This window comes from Danio rerio, chromosome 4 (assembly GCF_052040795.2).
Source record: "Danio rerio strain M-AB ecotype USA chromosome 4, GRCz13ab, whole genome shotgun sequence".
Lineage (NCBI taxonomy): Eukaryota > Metazoa > Chordata > Actinopteri > Cypriniformes > Danionidae > Danio > Danio rerio.
In genome coordinates, this window is record NC_141024.2 from 69,509,213 (window position 1) to 69,532,500 (window position 23,288).

At 36.9% G+C, this 23,288-nt stretch overlaps 1 long non-coding RNA gene across 1 annotated transcript; it reads right to left on the reverse strand.

Moving 5' to 3' along the window:
- Window positions 1–13,390: 13,390 nt before the first annotated feature.
- LOC148682380 (uncharacterized) lies at window positions 13,391–17,646 on the reverse strand. Its single transcript, XR_015942955.1, has 2 exons — window positions 16,565–17,646; window positions 13,391–15,824 (listed from the first exon to the last, which is right to left on the reverse strand). It is a non-coding gene; the product is annotated as an uncharacterized LOC148682380 (long non-coding RNA).
- Between the last annotated feature and the right edge of the window lie 5,642 nt (window positions 17,647–23,288).

The following is a 23,288-nucleotide window of genomic DNA, read 5'->3' on the forward strand; positions in this document are numbered from 1 at the left end:
ACCATCTATGGAACAGTTGCCTCGGGGTGCGAGGAAGAGAAGTTGGCTATGGCCTAGCAAACTCAATCTCAAAGCCCAGTAGAACTATGATCCAAATCAAGTACATTGCAAATTTAAACAAAAGTGTACCCTTTCCTGTATCAAATCAGACTTCTGTCAATTAGTTAGAAAAAAGTTATTATATAAATTAAGAATTAATTAAATTTTAATTAAATAAGGATTATGAAATAAAAATATATTATAGAAATATAAATATAAATATATTAGTTATAACAGATAAAAAGATGTAATTAAGACAATTGATAATGGGGAAAATAGATTGAGTTAAACATTTCTAGAGCAGGGCTAGTAAAAAGAAGAATTTGTCTGTACAAATGTATGATACTGAAAGAGATTTAAATTTAGAAAATTAATAAAAGGAAAAAAATAATTGAAGAGAAAAAGAACAGCACATAAGAATAAGTCAACAGTGAGAATCTCTAAGTGTAAGAGATGATTTTAGGAAAAGGGGGGGTTAATATAATAGATTTTGTTTCATATATAGCCATACAAGTAAAAAAAAAAAAAAAAAAGGAAACTAAATTTAAGGACTAAAGAGTAAAGAAAAACAGACCAGATAGATTCAGTGATTTTTTCAATTAACTTACAAAAATTACATGAAAGTTGTGTTTACAATCAAGTAGATAGGTTGCCTTAGGAAGTAAATATCAATCAAGAGAGAGATAGAAAATAATGAATGCAACATCCAATTGAATAAAAAGCTCAAAATTATTTAAAGAAGCAAAGTGTTAAAATACATATAAAATTATGATAATGACTATGGTTCAGAGTTAGGAAAATAACCAGTACAATGAGGGTTAAAATTAAACCAGATGCACATCTGCAGAGAACAGAAGAAAAAAGCTGAAATAGGTATAAAAACAATATTGAAGTTTTATTAAGAGTGGAAGTATTAACACCTAGTGAATATAATATGCAATACATATGTCGTTGGATATTTCTATTTAGATTATATTTCAATTTAGGTATGACAGTGTATGGAATTAATAAGATTTGAATTTAAATTGAATAAATACTTTAATTATGCTGCATCAAAGCAGGTAAAAAGCAGAACATATAAGAACAATCAATGAGAGAAAATTATCCATCTGAAGTTCCTACATTTTATGAACAAATGTTCCTCCTGATGTCAAATATTGTTAAGTAATTAGTTTCTGTCCAGCCAATTTTAGGTAATTAGCAAAAGAGGGTACCTATTAGTATTTACATTACCTGGAAAAACTATACATTAATGCGTCTAAAAATCTTATGGTGATTAGTAGTTTGTTACAACATAGTTGATCTAATTATCTGCAGCTCCTTATAGCTCTAGCTCAGTTAAAAGACAAAAAACACATGATGACTTTTAGGGATGACTGAAATTTAGCATTGATGGAACAAAGAATCTGACACAAACAGCACTGGAGAAAATTTATGAAACAGGAAAGACTGCAAAAATTAGGTACTTAGGAAAATTAAACAGCAAGGAGATTGGTCTTCTTATTAAAAGGCAGTGCTGAGTGAGTTGTCCATGTGGCATTTGTGCTAAATATAATGTGAGGAAAGGAACAGCAACCAGTACCTAAAGTGACATTCAAGCAATTAATTGGGGTTTTGAGGTTATGATAAAATAAGTACAAAGCAAGAAATAAATGTTTATACTACTTAACAGGATAGGATTAAAAGCTGGTTGTGGTGATATATATGTCTAATAAAAAATGATGATTTCTACATTTAGAATAACCACAAAAATAATTTAAAATAATGTGTGTGCATTAATACATTATTTAGAGTAATTAAAGTAAATTAAAATAGCTAAATAAGTAAATAATTGATTAAATAAATAAACAAATAAATAAACAAAGCTGTTAAAGAAATACTGATAATTAAGAATAAATCAAAAGCTAAAGTGAATTTAGCATGCACAATCACAAGGACTGGTCAAAAGCACCAAGAAGATAATAATAATAATAATAATAATAATTTTAATTTGTAATGTGTTCTTTTATACTCAAAGCGCTACAGGCAACACACTAGAACACAAGGCAAGCAAAACAGCACAACAATAGAAGATGCAATAAAACAATAAAAATATGAACCGTAAGTTAAAAATAAAATGTTAAACAAAATTATCATCCTAAGTTAAAAGCAATGCTAAAAAGGTGAGTCTTAAGAAGTTTCTTAAAACAGTCCAGAGAGGCAGCATTGCTAATGCTGACAGGGAGTTCATTCCAAAGCTTAGGCGCACTGTGTGAAAAAGATTATTAGGGCCATAGATTTAAAAAAAAATAAAAATAAAAATGTGAAAATGCTAAACATGATTGAGTTTGGATTAGTAAATTGGATTAATATGTAAACAGATGCTTTACATGCAAAACTAATAGAAACAAGAACTTAACACTGCATGGAATGCTAATGTCCTGTCTAATACATTGGCAAATAAGATTTTTTGTCGTATTAGAAAAACTAACTGCCATGTATGAAGCTATTTATTCACAGGAACAGAGCAAGGAACGACAGAAGGTGCTTTGGAAGATGTTCCTGCTGCTGTTGCTGATGATGATGCAAATAAAGATGAGTGAAAGCCTAGAGGTAACTTCTCTAAAGGTAAAGGAATATATTATTCTGATGGAGTTGGACAAGAGTATCCAACAATTGACTTCTTATATTTCTTGGAAAGAGGTAAATATCGCACAACAAAACGAAGTTAAAGAACAATCATCTAAAGAAAAATGCGGACCCAAAGGACATGCATGAATGATATGCAATTTAAGAAGAAATTGACTATAACCAGATCTCAGATGATCAGCTATTAAGAAGCTAATAACAGTGATTGGTATTGTTGGGCAAAATACACAGTTGGAAAATTACAAATATCCAATTGCCTTATATGTTTATAATAGCCTTTATAAAGCTTAAAGTGGTTGTAAATCCTAATGATTATATACATTGTGCAAAATTCAGGAAAATAACTGCAATATACTGTACAGTGACTTCCCATTTTGTCAGGCCCAATCCCTTGATAAACTCTAAATTTACATAAGAGAACAATGATCGGTTGAAAAAAGAATGTAAAGAAATGAACATTAGAGTTCAAACAATAATAAGAGAGAGATTCCCACAAATTATGTGATAAATAAGAAATTAATATATTTGAATGTTATATAATCAGTGGATTGATAAATGTAAGAAAATTTAAAGGAAATTATGTAATAATTTGGCATTTGAATGACGAAATGTAGCGAAAAAGAAAATGCTTATATGCAAGCCTTCCAAATGGCTACAGCTACAATAAAGAATATAATGTTGCCAGTTTCAGAAGTTGCAATTATGAAAAAAGGTGATAGGGCAGTTAACCGCACACTTGGTAATTGCACTGGACACAATGTACAATTCCTAAGATGATTTCCCTTAATACAACAAGATTAACAAACAGTAGACTATTACTGGATCTGTGGAAGAGGAATATTATGCCCCAATATTCTATTGAATTGGAAAGGAGTTTATACTACAGTTAAATTAATACAGGAAGTGATAATAATTGGGTTAAAGAGCAAGATGACATACAAAGACAGCAGAATTGAAAACACCAGAATTGGAAGAAATGTGTTAAGAGACAATATATACCTGACTCAGATATCTGCATATTTGCAATTGGCCAACCTACATGAATACCACATGAAGTTAAAGCAACAGATAAATTAAAAGCATTACTCGAGTAATAGAGTGAATAATTGCATTATAAAATTTAGAATGGGTTAATTATATTTATTACAACCAACAAAGATTTATAAATTACACAAATGATGCCCTTAAAGCATTAAGAGAACAACTGGCTCTAACTAGTAAAATGGCTTGGTAAAACGGTGCATCATTTGCTGCACCTATATTCCAAATAATACTGCCCCAGGTGGCATCTTTCACTGAAGCCATGCGAAAATTGTGAAATCTGAGAAAAGAAGTAAAAGAAAACGCTGAAGAAGATAAAAAAGTGACTAGATTGCTTCCATATACTGTATCGATCATTAAGACAATAGTTCCTTAGGATTGGAATATTATTAATAAGAATTGTTATATTTGTTTTTATTCTTCTTTTGGTTGTGTTATGCTTCTCAGATCGATAGCTAAATCTACTGCCAAGCGGATGGCAAATGTGCGAGTTAATAGAACTGTGCATGACTGCAAAGATTATGTCTATGAAGTCTTTGGAACAGATTTGGACCAAATGGGACACATTTGGAACAGTTGAATGAGTTTTGAAAACAATTACTACCCTGAATGTCTTTTATCTTTAATGTCTTAAAAATAATAATAATAAATTCTTTAGCTTTTTACTAATTTTATAAAGGCTTTAAATCACAAAGATAAGAATTTTAAGCAAGGCATCATCCATAATGTAGGAAAATGCAAATAGAATGAGCTGAACAGAACTTAAAGATTGTGTAATGATTTTAAGCCCTATTTACTATAATAAATTTCTGTGTATTTAGGAGTTCATCGAAGCTGCCGGAGATCATAACAGATGTACACGGGGAAAGAGGGAAGATGATTACGGGTCAAGGGACACCTCAATATCCAACAGCAAAGGAGAAGAAGAGCAGACTCTACTGGAGGTTTAAAAACCCACTGTCTGCTCCAACACCAGACAGTACTCAGAAGTACCTCTGGCGACGTGGGATGAAACATCAGATATAGTTCTTTTATAGGCGCCGTGAATCTTCTGGAATTCTTGAGATTTTCTATTGTATGTTGATTAATTAAGTATTTATGCTATATAACTACTGCGGTGAAACAGTCTGACAAAGCATATGCTTTTAATACGACTAATGATTGTTGTATGTTGAACTCCCCAAGAAAGTATTTAGTTAGGGAGAGCGGAATCTTTTACTCCTTCTAAAGTCAAAAGTGGAGGGAGATGTTTGGTTCCGTTTCTCCTCTGAAGTGCGGCGCAAGGATGCTGACAATTGATAAGGATATAGATGGGCAACTTTTTTGGTTGCACAAGTATGTTAGGACTTGGCGAGATGTTAGATTCTTAAGTTGCACTTCAGTGAGGGATTTAGGTGAGGGACTTTTTGATTAAGTCCCTAAGGGGGGATTTATAGGAGAATTTCTGATGCATATAGAGGAACTTTTATTATGCAATCACTATATAATCTGCCACTATTAAAATATAGAAATACACTGTTAAAACATATAGAAATACATTCAAGTGATGCAGAGAATAACACACAGACATGCAGGGCCTTATAATTGATGAAAACACACAGGCATACAGGGCCTTATAATTGAGGGCCTCACAATTGAAGCACAGCACGTCATGTGCCTAAATGAGAACATTCAGATAGAGCGTATGCAATACATTAAGACAAAAGTATGTATTGACCAAGACAAAAACAACCCTTGACAAAATAGCATACATAAGGAGAATCATTTAGAAAGTATGGAAACAACATGATCATGTGCAAACACATGATTGTAAGCACATGCTATATGACCTTAAGATATGTAAAAACAGAAAAACATACAGCCATTAATTAAAAAGCTAGGATACTATTGGAGCCGGGAAATCGCGTGATGCTATACGACATGTCAGGATGACTATGGGAAAAAACTGTATATAAACTGTGGGTTTTTGAACATTGGGAGGAGAGAGATCGATCGACCAACTCTGCTGTAACAATAAACTGCTTCAACTTGAGAACTTCGAAGACCTCAGCCTCTTTTTTGAAACTTAGAAGATGTTTGTCGAGATCCAGCGCAACTTTCCACAACAAACCCTTGAGTACTGCTGTATAACTAATATATATATATATTTTTTTTTCAGCTTATATTGAAAGTTGACCATATGACAGAGGAAGAGAACTGCTCTGCTCCAGTACGTGACCCACAAATCTCTGATGAGGTGTGTTTATTATTGTTGTTGTTATTATTATTATTATTAGTTGTAGTAGTAGTAGTTGTTGTTGTAGTAGTGGTCCATTTAATTGTAATTATTTATCTTAATCAAAATCTAGAAATGAAACAGAGTGTGTGTCCTAATTGGTGAACATATGCACTAGTGTAACATTGTGGGGACCAGAGGCATGTTAGAGAAGCTGGGAAACACACTTAGTCCTGAATACACACACAGTACGGTCTGACATAGTGGGGACCGGAACCCTTGAGTACTGCTGTCTAACTAATATAAATTTTTTTATATTCAGCTTTTATTGAAGGATGACCATATGACAGAGGAAGAGAACTGCTCTGCTCCAGTACGAGACTCACAACTCTGTTGAGGTGTGTTTATTATTGTTGTTGTTGTTATTATTATTATTATTAGTAGTAGTAGTAGTAGTAGTAGTAGTAGTAGTAGTAGTAGCAGTAGTTGTTGTTGTAGTAGTGGTGCATTTAATTGTAATTATTTAACTTAATCAAAATCTAGAAATGAAACAGAGTGTGTGTCCTAATGTATGAACATATGCACTAGTGTAACATTGTGGGGACCAGAGGCATGTTAGAGAAGCTGTGAAACACACTTAGTCCTGAATACACACACAGTACGGTCTGACATAGTGGGGACCGGAACCCTTGAGTACTGCTGTCTAACTAATATATATATTTTTTATATTCAGGTTTGCTGAAGTATGACCATATGACAGAGGAAGAGAACAGCTCTGCTCCAGTACGAGACCCACAACTCTCTTATGAGGTGTGTTTATTAATATTGTTGTTGTTGTTGTTGTTGTTATTATTATTACTAGTTGTTGTAGTAGTAGTAGTTGTTGTTGTAGTAGTGGTGCATTTAATTGTAATTATTTAACTTAATCAAAATATAGAAATGAAACAGAGTGTGTGTCCTAATTTTTGAATGTATGCACTAGTGTAACATTGTGGGGACCAGAGGCATGTTAGAGAAGCTGTGAAACACACTTAGTCCTGAATACACACACAGTACGGTCTGACATAGTGGGGACCGGAACCCTTGAGTACTGCTGTCTAACTAATATAAATTTTTTTATATTCAGCTTATATTGAAGGATGACCTTATGACAGAGGAAGAGAACTGCTCTGCTCCAGTACGTGACCCACAACTCTGATGAGGTGTGTTTAATGTTGTTGTTATTATTTTTATTAGTAGTAGTAGTAGTAAGGGACCGGGACCCTTGAGTACTACTGTCTAACTAATATATATATATATATATATATATATATATATATATATATATATATATATATATATATATATATTGTAGCGAGCAATTATATGCCACGTCGCCCTGGTCGCTAATTTCACCCAGCTGGACCTTCATCAAGCCAGGATCGCACACAGCTGGAGGACATCAAGCGGAGAGACATATAAGCCCAACCTACGCCAGGAGAAGATGAGCTTCATTCATTCTATGACTCCCTGTGCTAATGCTTGTCTCTCTGTCTCTCCTTAGCGGACTCCAGCTCGTGACGATCCTTCACCCGACTACTCACTGTCCTTCACCTACTTCCCGGAGCACCAGAGCACCTCACCCTAAAGAAGAGCACCTTTTTCATCACATTCACTTTGTAAATAAAGCACCCTCCGGGGACTTGTCTGTAAACTCATCCTGTTGTGCCGCTGTTTTCCCTCTGCCTCGCTACAACTGGTGGAGAATGCGCGCTTTTTCAGAGGGAAAAAAATTCAGCACTTACCAGTAAGAAGAAGTAACCACAGAATTTTCTCTGTTTTCTTCTTTTTACAGACAGGCATCCGCTCTCTCTCTCACTCACGCTCTCTTACTCGGCTGTCATCCCCTCCTGAGTCATGTCGATCGAAGAGGTAGTACGCCATCTAGCGGAAATCTCAAGAAGACAACAAGTGATAACTGAACAACTCACCGCCAGACAAGATCTTATGGAACAACAGCTCCGCCAAGCGGCCGGTTCCAGCCAGTTTTCTGAGGTGAGCGCCCATAGATTTATCACAAAACTCAGCGACCTGGACGATATTGATGCTTACCTGCACACCTTTGAGGTAATTGCGGAAAGAGAGAGATGGCCGAAGGAAAGTTGGGCGAGGATGTTAGCGCCATTCCTGACTGGAGAAGCTCAAAGAGCTTATTTCGCATTAGAGACACCGAAAAATGACGACTATAAAGCATTGAAAAAGGAGATACTCGCCAGAATGGGACTCTCCAATATAAGCGCAGCACAACAATTTTCTCAGTGGTCATATGATGACAAACAGCCGGTTCGGACCCAAGCAGCCAACTTATCCAGATTGGGAAGATTATGGTTACTGGGAGGAGATCCAACTGCAGTCCAGGTCGCTGAGAAATTAGTCATTGAAAAGATGATGAGGGCGCTACCCAGACGGCTCCGCACACTTACCAGCATGAGGAACCCCGACTCGCTGGCCGCTTTGGTGGAGGCGGTGGAGCTGGCGGAAGCTCACGTGGCCCGGGAGACTGGGGAGAGAGCGGCTCTGCCACCCCGGAGGGTAAATGCGCCATGGCGACCGGTGGAGGGCACAGCACGACCAGGCAGCAGACCGGCGGTCCCCAGCCCAGTCAACGAGCCGATGCCCACAGAGCCAACAACACTCTCGGCCCCGGCCTGGACGGCAGGGTGCGTGGTACACCGCAACGTCCCTCCCGAAGCTCCCACCCGAAAAGTATGTTTAGACGGGAAAACGCAGACGGCCACACTGGATACAGGAAGTGCAATAACACTGGTCCACCCAAACACATTAAAATACCATCAAGAAGGGAAAGGTCGAGTCCCGATTACATGCATACACGGTGATACCCGCCACGTACCCGCCCAAAGGGTCACCATAGCGACGAAGTCGGGAAGCTGGCGCATCGAAGTAGGAGTGGTCCCAGATCTTCCAGTACCCCTCCTTCTGGGCAGAGACTGGCCGGGGTTCGATGATCTCCTCACCCACCATCAGGCTCGATCGGCTCGGGCAAAGAAGAACAGCAAGGGACGGGCTCCACGGGACCGCCAACCAGCGCTGATGGCCACCGAGAGCGACAGAGGGGGTGAGTCATCATCGGCTAACCTGTACTATGATCTTTTCCAACAGATTACCGCAGGTGGCGATTTCGGAAGAGCACAGCGTGAGACGAAACGTTGAAGCACTGCTGGCCACAAGTCCGGATCATAGACGGTAACGAACGGTTTCCCAGCCCTCACCCCCTCCCACATTTTATTGTGCAAAATGGTCTGCTGTACTGTGTCGCAGAGAGGCGGGGGGAAACAAAGACGCTATTGGTCGTCCCGAGGACCAAAAGGGAGACTGTTCTAGAACTGGCACATACTCACCCGATGGCAGGACATCTAGGAGCAGCCAACACGATCAAGAGGATCAGAGATCGTTTCCACTGGCCCGGGTTGGATGGAGAAGTAAAGAGGTATTGTCAGGCATGCGACATCTGCCAAAGAACGTCTCCCCAACGACCACCCCCCAGCCCTCTGATACCATTACCCATCATTGAGGTGCCCTTCAACCGCATTGGCATGGACTTGATAGGGCCTTTGCCGAAGTCGGCCCGGGGACATGAACACATCCTTGTCATCCTCGACTACGCCACCAGATATCCAGAAGCGATCCCTCTGAGAAAAGCCACGTCATCGGCAATCGCTAAGGAGCTGTTTTTATTATGCAGCCGAGTAGGAATACCAGCAGAGATACTGACCGACCAGGGCACCCCATTTATGTCCCGGTTGATGGCAGACCTCTGCCGCCTCCTAAAGGTAAAGCAAATAAAAACCTCTGTTTATCATCCGCAGACTGATGGCTTGGTGGAGCGCTTTAACAAGACGCTGAAGCAGATGCTCCGCAGGGTGGTGGCAGAGGATGGGCGCGACTGGGACCTCATGATCCCGTACGTGCTTTTCGGAATCAGAGAAGTTCCCCAAGGATCTACAGGTTTCACACCATTTGAATTGCTGTTCGGCCGCCAACCACGAGGGCTATTGGATGTGGCTCGTCAAGCGTGGGAACAAGAGCCAGCCCCACAACGGTCAGTAATTGAGCACGTGCGGGACATGAGAGGACGAATAGAGAAAGTCACGCCCATCGTCAAGCAACATCTGACCGAAGCCCAGCGCGCCCAACAGCGATTATATAACCGGCCCGCCCAACCCAGAGAGTTCCACCCAGGGGACAAGGTAATGATCCTGATACCTACCACCACCTCGAAGTTTTTGGCATCCTGGAAGGGGCCATATACAGTGGTAGAAAGGGTAGGGCCGGTAAACTATCGAGTACGTCAACCGGGACGAAGAAGAGAAGAACAACTTTACCACATCAACTTGATGAAGAAATGGGTTGCAGCTCCAGGTCATCTAGTTGCCTTCTCAGAAGAAACTTCTCCCGTTGTCCATATAGGTGAGCAACTCTCACCGAACCAGAAGGCGGAGCTGCAAGCCTTGGTCGGTCAGTTCAGGGATGTGTTCTCAGAGAAACCGGGCCGAACCACCATCATCCAGCACGACATCATCACCCCACCTGGCACCATCGTCCGGCAGAGGCCTTATCGAGTACCCGAAGCTCGCCGGCTGGCTATCAACGAGGAGATCCAAAAGATGAGGAAATTGGGAATCATCGAACCATCTCGTAGCCCGTGGTCCAGCCCCATAGTGATGGTCCCCAAACCCGACGGCACCCTCCGCTTCTGCAATGACTTCAGGAAGCTGAACGAAATTTCCAAATTCGACGGGTACCCCATGCCTCGGGTGGACGAGCTGCTGGATCGGCTGGGTGGAGCCCGATTCATATCCACGATCGACCTCACCAAAGGCTACTGGCAACTACCACTAAGTGAAAGCGCCAAGGAGAAAACCGCCTTCTCCACTCCCGGTGGGCACTGGCAATACCGGGTTCTTCCCTTCGGGCTCCACGGGGCTCCAGCAACATTCCAGCGTATGATGGACATCCTGCTGAGACCCCACCAGCCGTATGCAGCAGCATACCTCGACGACCTAATCGTCCACTCCGAGTCATGGGAAGAACATCTATCCCGGTTGCGGAGGGTGCTCCTTGATCTTCGTAGGGCTGGGCTCACAGCTAATCCCAAGAAATGCCACCTGGGTCTAGCAGAAGCAAAATACCTCGGTTTCCACATCGGTAGAGGTCTCATACAGCCACAACAGAACAAGATCAGAGCACTACAAGAAACTCCACAACCCACCACAAAGACCCAGGTACGTGCATTTCTGGGGTTAGCGGGCTACTATAGATGTTTCATTCCCAATTTCTCATCCATAGCCAGCCCGTTGACAGACCTGACCAGAAAGGGGCAGCCAGAGAAGATACAATGGAACAGGGAAGCAGATGGCGCGTTCCAAGCCCTGAAGACGGCACTAACATCTTCTCTGGTACTGCACGCACCTGACTTCGGCTGCCCCTTCATCCTACAGACAGACGCTTCCGACTCGGGCCTGGGCGCGGTCCTCTCCCAGGTCCACGGCGATGAAGAACACCCTATCATGTACGTGAGTCGGAAGCTTACCCCTGCAGAGACCCGGTATGCCACGGTGGAGAAAGAGGCCCTGGCGATCAAGTGGGCAATCCTGGAGCTCAGGTATTATCTCCTTTGCAGAAGATTCACCCTGGTGACCGACCACGCTCCACTTCAATGGATGTCAACAGCGAAAAATAACAACGCTCGAGTCACCAGATGGTTCCTGTCGCTCCAGGATTATAACTTCACAGTGCAACATCGAGCCGGGGCCTCCCACGGAAACGCCGACGGGCTCTCAAGGCTATGGTCAGGATGGGCAGGTCTGTCAAACCATTCTACCCCCCCTCACAATACTCTACCTTTTCTCCGCAGGACACCCAGGACCAGGACGACGCTAAGGGGGGGGGAATGTAGCGAGCAATTATATGCCACGTCGCCGTGGTCGCTAATTTCACCCAGCTGGACCTTCATCAAGCCAGGATCGCACACAGCTGGAGGACATCAAGCGGAGAGACATATAAGCCCAACCTACGCCAGGAGAAGATGAGCTTCATTCATTCTATGACTCCCTGTGCTAATGCTTGTCTCTCTGTCTCTCCTTAGCGGACTCCAGCTCGTGACGATCCTTCACCCGACTACTCACTGTCCTTCACCTACTTCCCGGAGCACCAGAGCACCTCACCCTAAAGAAGAGCACCTTTTTCATCACATTCACTTTGTAAATAAAGCACCCTCCGGGGACTTGTCTGTAAACTCATCCTGTTGTGCCGCTGTTTTCCCTCTGCCTTGCTACAATATATATATATATATATATATATATATATATATATATATATATATATATATATATATATATATATATATATATATATATATATATATATATATATATATATATATATATATATATATATATACATTTTATTTTTTTCAGCTTTTATTGAAGGATGACCATATGACAGAGGAAGAGAACTGCTCTGCTCCAGTAGGAGACCCACAACTCTAATGAGGTGTGTTTATAATAATAATAATAATAACAATTATTATTATTATTATTATTATTATTATTATTATTAGTTGTAGTAGTAGTAGTTGTTGTTGTAGTAGTGGTGTATTTAATTGTAATTATTTAACTTAATCAAAATATAGAAATGAAACAGAGTGTGTGTCCTAATTGGTGAACATATGCACTGACATTGTGGGGACCAGAGGCATGTTAGAGAAGCTGTTAAACACACTTAGTCCTCAATACACACACAGTAAGGCCTGACATAGTGGAGACCGCGAACCTTGAGTACTGCTGTCTATGTCTGATAATATTTTTTTCTTCTGGAAAAAGTCTTATTTGTTTTATTTTGACTAGAATAAAAACAGTTTACATTTTTTTAAACACCATTTAAGGGACAAAATTATTAGCCTCTTTAAGCTATATTTTTTTCTCGATAATCTACAGAACAAACCATCATTATACAATAACTTGACTAATTACCCTAACCTGCCTAGTTAACCTAATTACCCTAGTGAAGCCTTTAAATTTCACTTTAAGCTGTATAGAAGTGTCTTAAAGAATATCTAGTCTAATATTATTTACTGTCGTCATGGCAAAGAGAAAATAAGTCCATTATTAGAAATGATTATTAGAAATAGTTATTAAAACTATTATGTTTAGAAATGTGTTGAAAAAAGTCTTCTCTCCGTTAAACAGAAATTGGGAAAATAATAAACAAGCTGTCTAATAATTCAGGGGGGCTAATAATTCTGACTTCAACTGTATATGAAGAGTTTCATTGCAGAACGAGATATATCCATTTAAAAAAATGTTGGTTATTTTGACATTATTTTTCATGACATTTACAGTCAAGTTCATTCACAATTTTTGTACATTAAACTATAACTTGAGCTCAGTGAAGGCCAGGAACACAATATTTTCAAATCCAGGATATTTTTTATTTAATTTTATGTCTATAATTAAGTAAAAAAACATGCCAAAATGCTACATATTAATCCAACCCACATTGTCAAACATCTTAAAAACTATACACCATAAATATATGGAATAATATATGCAAAGATTGATTAATAATAATAAGATTCTAAGTTAGATTTGGCCAGAATGTACACAACATAACATAACTTTATTTTATTTTTTTTTTTGCAAAACGCTACATCCACCTTAGGCTATATTATACTACATTAATACCATTACCAAAAGCTAGTGAATCAATGTTTTGTTTGATAAGTAAGATTAAGTTAGTTAAATAAATGACCTTTAGCTTGGTACAGAAAGAGTGGAGGGCGGCTCCTTCCACACCGCTGCAGAAAACCAAACCTGTATGATTAGAGCGGGCGGAGCTGAGTCCGTGACACAAACTTGCCTCGCTATGTCATATTTAATGAATTATTTCACTGTAATAATAATAATAATAGCTTATTTATTTGGTTGTGAAAAAGCTAAACCGTTTTCTCCATAACAACATGTGCCCTTTAAGTTCCTTTGTAATAAATCAACAACAACAAGAATAAATTATAAATAATAGCTGCAACCGCATAAATAAATCTTCAGATAGGCTACTCAGCTACATGTAAGAAATTATTTAAAAAATAAACTTATAAAGGACACTTGGAAATGTCGCCTTGCAGACAGGTATCTTGTGATGGGGAGTAGGGAAAAAGGCGCTCCTAGGCCTTCTCTTGACATCAGCGGAGACTCGTTCCGTGCTGCATTTGTGTATTGTTGACGCAGAAGTATCTTATTCTGGTCCACTTTTGTGGCCTTTTTATAAATTTTTGTGAAGTTGAAGACTTCATCTTCTATCGCTAAATCAATGAGCAAACTCTGAGCACTTCACCGGCGATGACCCTCTTCCCAGGGGATGCTAAGCTCGCGCTGCATCCTGAACGTTCTCTAACTGTTATATCGCACTTTGTAAAGTAACTGGTCTGACGGAAATTGCGTTTTGTGAAAAAAAAATACGTTTTGTACTTGGCCTAAAATGTGCATTCTTAAATGTTATTAGTGGCAGCAATTCACACATAGATTAAGGTACATCTGAACAGTGATTTCCAATAATAAAATCCAAATGTCAAAAAATGCCGTTTATCGCATTTTGCAACCTAACTCTTCATATGTATGTGTGTGTTATGAATGTATGACTGCAGAAGAGAACTGCTCTGTTCCCACAACTCAGTTTTTCTGGGACTTGAAAACAGACGCTCGGCAGATTTTAAAGGGTGGAATCTTGATCAAATCGTGGGTTTACACACAAACATGTAATACAGTGCCAGATTTTCTGGATGTTATATACACATTTGTATTTGCAAACATATACCATATTGTTTTAAATGATGTATTTTTGTGTGGGTTTTTACATTCAGAGAAAGTTACAGTGGATCGTGATTTTGGAGGAGGTGAAGTCCAGTCTAAAAGGTAAAAATATTATTTATTTTTCTGATCAGAATTTTTCTTTTTTCAGAATGTTAATTTTTATCATGATATGTATGTGCTATGTTTGAAAACTATATTTAAGCTACCATCACACGATTTTACCCATTAAAAAGAACAACACAAAATCAAATAAATATTTTGGTAAGCTTTCTGCAGAGAAGTCAACTCTCAGACTTGATTTTTACTTTCAGAGTCCCCTCAAGTATCATCACCATGGTACAGTGTCTGTGAAGATAGTGATGCAGACCCAGCATTCACAAAAAAGAGAGGTATGATCATTTAAGTTAATTTGTGACTGACTTGTGTTATTGTGCAAGTCCAAATGCACAAGCTCATTTACATAACATGTAGGGTAAAACAGGACAGAAGCACATTACTTCCATGATGATTTCATTACAGTCGCACTTGATGTCTCATTTCATGTTAGTTAAACAATATTGCTAAATACTTTGGAAAAATATACTAATTGCATATCTGGTTACACTTTATTTTGATAATCTACTACTACTACTAACTACAAGTAACTGCAACTACTTGTCAACTAACAGCCATTAGACTGTCTGTTAGAATCAACACTGCTAATGCTCTACTAAATTTATATAAGAGTTAGTCATATTGTACTAATTTTGAGCGTAACCTAACAGTCTGCTGTACTATTTACTGAGACCAATGAGAGTTGGTTTTATTGAGGTAACCTTAACTGTCAGCTAATACTCTACACTCTAAAATTAATAAAAATAAGTAATAATAATTAAATTAGCAGTTTTTCATAATTTGTGATTCATGTTTTTATGAAATCTGTTTGTTTCTGCTTTTGAATTGCATTATGGGATCTTGATCTTTCTTCCAATAACTTTTAATCTTAAAAAGTAAAAAAAAGTGACTTTTTGTTTGGGTTGTTGTTGTATATTATGCTACAGAAACCTTGTAATAAACTGCCGGTACATTTTCTGTTATTCTAAAGACTTATTTATCTCTATATATTATTTCTTATACATTATATTATTTCAAACTACTAAAATGTCAGTAAAAGTCACTTTGTTAAACTGTAGAGTTGAATTTTCAACATCAAAAGTGCACAGAGCAGAGATCAACATCCCATAATGCAGTTCACCAACAAAAAACAAAAAAAACACTTGTAAATCACAAAATACAGGAACTGGTAATTAACAGATATGTGTTACAGTGTAGTGTTTTGAGCTAAACTTCAGCTAACAGTCTGCTAATACTTTACTGCAGTGGTTCTCAAACTTTTTTCATCAAGTACCACCTCAGAAAAAAATTGTCTCTCCAAGTACCACCAAAAATGAGCAGTATTGAAATACAGTAGCGTAGTAGGCTCAGTAAAGCGGCTACAACTCTGCTCAGATAAAAAAAACGTGGCAGATTACCTCAGAAATATAGGCTATGTGTCATATATGGCATATTATATACATCATTTTTGATAAATTTTAAAATATATGTAGCATGTACATGACATATTTCATTCCTCCGCGTACCACTAGAAGGAAGCCCGCGTACCACTAGTGGTACACGTACCACAGTTTGAGAACCACTGCTCTACTGATAATCAGATGAGCGTTAGTCTTATTGAACATTCTAACAGTCTGCTAATACTCTACTAATAATCAGATGAGCATTAGTCTTATTGAACATTCTAACAGTATGCAAATACTCTAATACATAATACTTTACGGTGAGATAATTAACATAGTTGCAGAGTTACGCATAGTTAGAAGAATGTCTAAACTGGACTATGGAATAAAGTGTAACCCCATTAACCAGTTTTGAATTTAATAATAAGTATTTTTTAATCCATCTCCATCTTAAGTATTTTTAATAATAGGCAAGACATATTTTTCTAGCATTTTCTATCACAATATTAAACTAACATAACAGCACATGTTGTAAAAATGACTGAACATTTATGCAACTAAAACCACTTTTTTATATTTTAACCACCCATAGGTCCCATAAAGAGAAGATCCTGGAGCAAACAGGAAGTACATGCTGTGGTGAAAGCTGAACCATTGGCTCTAAAAACCAGAGATTGGTCAGCTTTGGATTTTTATATTAAAAACTGAATCTCGACTCTGAATAACACTTTCATAGTAACTGCACACTATACATCATTAGTTTAGCACTAACTCTACATTAATAGACTTTAGGAAGCAGTTTATAAATACAGCTTCAAATGCTGTATTCTTGACTTGACTAAATTGTATTTTCATGCTTTGTTACTCATTCATTTTTCATTACTATATTATGTATTGCATTATTTACAAACTATTTGTATATAAGAGTAGTTGGTGGTTTTTAAGATAATTCAGAATGAGTTAATAAATGATTAATAAACTATTCAAATGAACATTTATACATGTTATATTCAGGCAGTAATTGTAACCATGTGTGTTCGTAAATGCTATAATAACACAACTTCATGCAGTTTTGTGACCTAAAGACTGTTTATAGTTGATAAATCCCTTATAAATGTCAATTTAAGGCTCAGTATCTAATGAACAATAAATCTTTGCAATCTTATTAAAAAAATTCTGTAAAGTTTAAACATTGCAAAATAAAAGTACAACATCATTTCAAAACAACAATTAACAATATGACAATATTCATTTCAGTGTTTCTGTGATGTTTGCACTGTACAGTAATTTTATATTTTGATAAGATTGCAAAGATTTATTTTTCATTAGAAAGTTTCATTTGTGTATCTTGAAATTAATGAAAAAAAAATATATATATATATCTTCTTTGGCCTTAGTCCGGTATGATTGCAGGGTCGGCTCTTTTTGGAACAAGTCCTTCAGTTTTAGACTTGTCCATATGATAACGACTTTTTTACACCATTCCGGCCAGGCTGTCATATGGGCCTGTCACACTCATACACTACGGACAATTTAGCCTTCCCAATTCACCTGTAGCATGTCTTTGGACTGTGCCTTTGCTACCGGAGGAAACCCACACGAATGCAGGGAGAACATGCAAACTTCTCACAGAAATGCCAACTGAGCCGAGGTTCAGACCAGTGACCCAGCGACCTTCTTGCTGTGAGGCGACAGCACTACCTACCGCGCCAATCACTCCCCCTTTTAATTTATTTCTTTTTTCTGTTTAGAATATAGCTGAGATTTTAATTGTCATTTATAAGGGATTTATAAAGCATCAATAGTCCTCACTTTACATTAGCTCACAAAACTGCATGAAGTTGAGTTCATAAAGCATTTATTATCAGACAGAGTAACCATTACTATATGCCTGATTAATAAAGATATATAAATGTTGGGTAACACTATAATAACTGCACACAATGAATTATTTATGAAACATTAGCAAATAGTTAGTTGAACGTTTGTTAAGCATTAACGCTACATTAATAGACATTAGTAAGCAGTTTATAAATTATATTTATAAATATAAATTACAAATATTATTGACTTATAAGCACAATTATAATGTACTTAATGATTGTTTTCATACTTGGTAAATAATGCAATACTTAATTTAGTAATGAAAAATACATCATTAACAAACCAGATATTTAAAAGTAGTTGGTGTTTTTTTTTTAGATAATTCAGAATGTGCAAGTAAATGATTAATAAACTATTCAAAATAACATTGATAATTCTTATTATTCAGGCATATAATAAGTTGTTTAGTATGTTAATAAATGCTTTATGAACTCAACTTCATGCAGTTTTGTGATCTAATCTAAAGCGAGGACTATTCATGCTTTATAAATCCATTATAAATGACAATATAAGGCTCAGTTACATTATATACAGGAAAAAATGACTATTAATTTCTACTTATTACAAGATGCTCAAATGAAACTGTATCAAATGAAAAGTAAATCATTGCAATCTTGTCTAAATATAAAATTGCTTTACACGTAATGTATTGTTAAATTATTATATGGTTGTTTTATCAAATGATGTTGTATTTCGACACTCCTGTTATTCAGCAATGTTTAAAATTTACAGTAATTGTATTTGTTTAGGTACGATTGCAAATACTTATTGTTTATTTGATACACAGTAGGTAGTGCTGTCACCTCACAGCAAGAAGGTCGCTGGTTCGAGCCCTGGCTGGGTCAGTTGGCATTTCTGTGTAAAGTTTGCAAGTTCTCCCTGTGTTAGTGTGGGTTTCCTCCAGGTGCTCCTACATGCGGTACAGGTGAATTGGGTAGCCTAAAATAGTCCGTAGTAAATGAGCGTGAATGAGTGTGTATGTGTAAGGATGTGTCCCAGGGATGGGTTTCAGCTGGAGGGGCATCTGCTGCATAAAAACGTGCTGGATAAGTTGGTGGTTCAATCCGCTGTTGCGACCCCGGATTAATAAAGAGAGAAAACCAAAATGAAAATAAATGAATAAATGAATGATTCTGAGCCTTTAATTGTCATTTATAAGGGATTTATAAAGCATCAATATTCCTCACTTTAGATTAGATTACAAAACTGCATGAAGTTGAGTTAATAAAGCATTATTTAACATGCAGAAAAACGTATTATATGCAGGGCTCCAAACCGGTTCAAGGAACGGAAACGAAAAACAGAATCAAATGACATTTTTCAGGAACAGAAACGAAAACCGAAAAAAAAAGATCAACTTTAATCGTTCTGAACAGAAATGTTTACAGTTAAACGGTTAATAATGTTATTTTATCGTTCTCTTTATTATATGAATTTGGGAGACAAAAAGCATTAATTTAAAGCATGTGAACAAATGTGACGGTGACGCTCGTTTTTATATAAACTATAAATGTCTGGCCGTGATGCGTATTTAGGCCTATGCCAGTCTATAAAAGATAATGTAGCTTAAAACACTTTAAAATTTTAGAGAACGTAATACAGTTTGCACAACCAATGTTTGGTCTTAATAACCTGCCCATAATTAAACGTAATGTAGCCTACTTTTTGATTACTTGACCAGCGGATTAATGGCAGCACCAGCGGATAAACGAGATCTGAGCATAATAGGTATGACCAGTATGTGCATAACCAATATGCAAAGTCAAGAGAGTGCACGACTCCATAGGGTAACGTAGCCTAAACTGCGCACACTTGATTATGTAATGTGTGAAATCGTGGACGCATCTCAAAGAGCAAAGCATAACTTATTAAATGCCCATGCTTAATCGGTCATCGATAAGGTCTATCGGTTTTAAAGGGTTGCCGACAATAAATCAATCGAGTGATCGTTAGCATCCCTAGTTTAATCAATGAATGTGTTCAATTTTATATTCATATTAAAGATGAATAAGGCAAGAATATGATAATGATACTTTTTAGATTTTTACACCTACAAAAATATCTTGTGGTAGTGCATTTGTTTAATAAAAATCTTTGTAAATAGGTTATCTGTAAAAAACGCAATCAGAGCCAATGACATGTAGAAGTAGTGTTGCCTAATCGGCTATTAAATTTCTAATAAAATTAAAACCAAAGTATAACTCATTGCATTTTTCGTTTGATAAAAATATACAGAAACGAAATAAAATCATAAGGATGCTAGTTTGTAATTTATGTTAATAATAAATAAATGACATGCTTAGACTATAAGCTTAACGGCTATACGCTGCCAATAGGCCATTTATAAACATTATTTTACTTTGTACTGGATTATAATGTATATTTTACTATAAAAACTAAATATAGCATGTCTTACTGTCATTTAAAACAAGTAATTCAAAATACACATCAGAACTGTAGACCTGCAGTGGGTAAACTGTATACAGGGGGTGTTGGTCAATCAATAGCCTACAGCACATAATTGAACTAATTATGATGCTAACTGTAATTTAGCTCTTAATATAGGCCTACGATATATTTTCTGGTGTTTAATTTTGCATGAGCAAATAGCAGTATAGCCTAAAGTAAATTTTTAAAAAAGATTTTACTAATATTAATAATAATGGATATAATAAATTTAAATAATAATTGCACTGTGCAGTGTACTAAATATTTTTATTCGGCTACATGACTGAAAAACTATTTCATAACAATTTTCATAATTTTTACTGCTATTTCATATTATACAACATCTAAATGTAGCGCCGGGCCTGCGCTCGATACCAAGGAGTGGGGCTGTGTGTAGCGCCTTTAAACAGCGTGTCAATCAATAACCAAAAACAAGTTCATATTATAAATATATCTTTAATGATACTTATTGAAAATTCATTTAATCTTACCCCTCGTATAGATTTTTTAGTTGCACCATTAAAAAACAGAGCACTCTAGAGCCCTGCAATACTTTGTAATTAAATAAAGTTTTTTTGTTTTTTGTTTTTTTTTCTAGAAAACTGTTTTCGGAATATTTTGTCTATTAAGGAACGCAAGAACAGAACCGAAAAAATATAAATTCTGCTCAGAGTGAACCGATTGGATTTTCTTTTTTTTTTTTTTCTTTTTTTAGGCCTGATTATATGCCTGAATAGTAAATGTATAAATTTACTCATTCTTAATGATCTTAAAAAACACCAATTATTCTTAGACAGTTTGTAAATAATGCAATACTTCATTTAGTAATGAAAAATGAATTATAAACAAAGTATGAAAACACAAAAATTGAGCACATTACACATGCTTATAAGTCAACAATAGAGCATCTAGCTGTGTTTATAAACTGCTTACTATTAATGTAGAGTTAATGCTTAACAAATGATGTCTATTTGGAGTTTTGGTGGCTTGGTTATATGATGAAGGTCTCTGTGCATTTGTGGGGTTCAGTTCTTTATAAATATATTTTTAAATATTTTTAATGTTTTTTTTTTTTTTTCAAATAGTTTAAATACGACAGAAACAGAAATAGAACATACTGGTGGGTTTTAAGAGTTTACCCAAATGTACATTGTATTATTAATTACTTGCCCTCATCTCTCTCTAACCCCCTGAGACATTCATTCATCTTCAGACTCAAAGGAAGATAACTTAGATAAAGTGCAAGAACTCCTCATCCTCCATAGACAGCAAGGGATTGAAACAATATGAAGGAGAGGAATTAATAACAGAATCTTCATTTTGGGGTGAACTAACCGTTTAATATTATTTGCTATTGCACTTAACTAAATGTGTATACAGACATGGAAGAGTTATGTGGAAGCTTGTTATACCCAATGAGAACTGCTTTTAGACATGCAAGAGAGTTTCATGGATTTTGTGTTTACTGTTTTTTGTGTTTAAAGGTTTTGTGGAAATTATTTATAATAAATATAACATTTATTAAATTTATTCTGGACCATTTCCTGTTTGGATCTTGAGGTTCCTTCTGTATTCAAATTACATTTTTTATAAACTGACCTGCTCTTCAAATGAAAATTCTAAAGCAGTTTACTGTCAAATTACTTGATTGAGGTTTAAAATTTAATATTAGTAAGGGTGCTGATCTGATCCCCACGTTGCCTAAAAACCGGTAATGTGTGTGTAGAACTGGTCCTTACTTTGACTAAAAAACGGTAATGTGTGTGTAGACCTGGTCCTTACTTTGACTAAAAAACGGTAATGTGTGTGTAGACCTGGTCCTTACTTTGACTCAAAACCAGTGATGTGTGTGTAGATCTGGTCCCTACTTTGACTCAAAACCAGTGATGTGTGTGTAGACCTGGTCCTTACTTTGACTCAATACCGGTAATGTGTGTGTAGACCTGGTCCTTACTTTGACTCAATACCAGTAATGTGTGTGTAGACCTGGTCCTTACTTTGACTCAATACCAGTAATGTGTGTGTAGACCTGGTCCTTACTTTGACTCAATACTGGTAATGTGTGTGTAGACCTAGTCCTTACTTTGACTCAATACCGGTAATGTGTGTGTAGATCTGGTCCTTACTTTGTCTCAAAACCAGTAAAGTGTGTGTAGAATTGGTCCCCACTTTGTCTAAAAATCGGTTGTGTATGTGGCGGACCCCACTTCTACACAAAACCTGAAATGTCCCCACAAGTGACCACTGTGTCAGGTCTAAAAATAAAATTGCGGAATATCCAAAATCTGAAGTGATTTTATGAAATAGTTTGTGTTTTTGTGTGGCAAACTATTTTTTTTATGTCTCTAACATCATCAGAAAGGGCGGTCCCCATTACGTAACCACCGTGACAGGTGACCCCCACAATGCACAAAAACAAGTATGTGTGTGTTTGTGTGTGTGTGTGTGTGTGTGTGTGTGTGTCTGAGAGAAAGAGAGACAGAGAGAGTATGTATGTGAGTGAACATGCTGAATTATCTCATCAGTGAAGGGATTTTCTGGTAAAAGGGCCTGACGATGTGAGTTCTTGTACCATAGAAACTATTGACATCCATCAAATATCTACAAAAAACATGGCAGTATTTGCCATTTAAGAGGTTATCTTTATAAGTTGTGATTTTCACACATTAG